Here is a 1,581-nt window from a genome sequence, read left to right on the forward strand (position 1 = left end):
AAATGTGAACATTTTATAGACATTTCATTTCCAAATATGCATGTCTGGACATTGGCCCAGTTTCTCTAATTGAGTTTAAATGGGCTAAACAACTTTGAAACAACAACAAAAGCAATGAATCTGCAGCATATTAGTTTGGTTTTGATTTTGTCTCTACTCTTAAAAAAGTGTTGTCCCACCATTTCCAGCCTTATTTTCAATCAGCTGCTGTAGAAAGCAGCACATTTCTTGATCAGTCTGCTGAAAGTCAAGCGTGGCCAGTGCCGAGCATGTCTGAAAATCTTATGCATCATCCTGAAGTTGTTTTACTTTTGAAGACTTAATGTCAGATTAATATTGATAGTCTATCTCTCTTGAATCACCTTTTGGGCATACAGGTGTGTGATTTCCTTATCCAGAGTCTTTATGTGTGCTTGCCTATGCCCATGTTCACACCTTTCTTACTCCGGGATTAATCACCCCCGGTCCCATTGTCCCTTAACATCCTTCCATGCTTTGTCAGTAGTTTACAAGTCTATAACACAGCTCTAGATAGCTCTTTAATGTGTTTTCAATAGAGCTTATATTAGATCAGATACCCAGCCCTGGAGTGTTACTGGTTTTAAGGATAAGTGGGATGGTGGTTCAGCAGCAGTTAGCAATGCTCAGCTGCAATATCATGCCTTACCTTCAGTGTAGCATTATTTAGGGCTGTCTTTGTGGTCATACTTAACCCAGATTTCAGCAGGATTTAAGTAGTAATGCTTAAGTGCTCCAGAGACCTTTCCTGTGCATGCTGAAGAAATGAGGAGTTACTGATCCGACCAGGCTGCCAACTGGCACAGGCAGCTCCTGGCCTTCCCAGAGCCTCTTCTAGGTTCATGCAAGGCCAAACCACAAAACTCAAGATAAAACAGAACAGAGGAGCCCTCTCTGACCAGCCACTGTCCCAGAGGCCTCCACGAACCCTGGAGAGATGCTCCTGTCTCTTCCAGCCTTACTGAACCGCCTGACTGACAGCTAACCCCTAACCCTCCCCTAGGCATTTCTGCCCTGCCACAAGAAGTTTGCCTTCTCTGTTGTTCCAGGATCACAGATATAACACATTCTTCTGGTGAAAAAGCACCTGGACCTGAGGGAATGTGGCAGTTCTGCACCATCTCATGTAGAAAGCATTACTGGCACTAGCCTCTTTGCACCTAAACCCCAAACTCCTGCTATCCTGCCAGAGAGCAACATGCTGGAGACCCTCTTCTGTTCCTCTTCAGAAGGAAGAGCATCACGTTTCAAATCACAGTACTTTATCTTGGAGGGTCCTCTGGATGGAGAATGATCCAATATTTACAACTTATTGCAACCTGCCAACAGCAGCTCATGGGGCTGCTCAGCTGGCAGCGAGCAGATCCCCCGACAGCCTCAGGACCACACGGTGTCGGTGCGAGACATCAGCAGGGCGGGTGCTTGGCTCTTTTGGCCATCAGAAAAGGCAGTCGCTGTTTGGGTCGTTTTGCACAGCACGCCTCACCTGCTTTGAAGTCTCCAGCGGGATCGGATGTTTTTTCCTCCGAAGAAGTTAGTGGTTTTCCTCCAAGGACGAGTCCC

Source organism: Ciconia boyciana, chromosome 1 (assembly GCF_034638445.1).
Source record: "Ciconia boyciana chromosome 1, ASM3463844v1, whole genome shotgun sequence".
NCBI classification, from domain to species: domain Eukaryota; kingdom Metazoa; phylum Chordata; class Aves; order Ciconiiformes; family Ciconiidae; genus Ciconia; species Ciconia boyciana.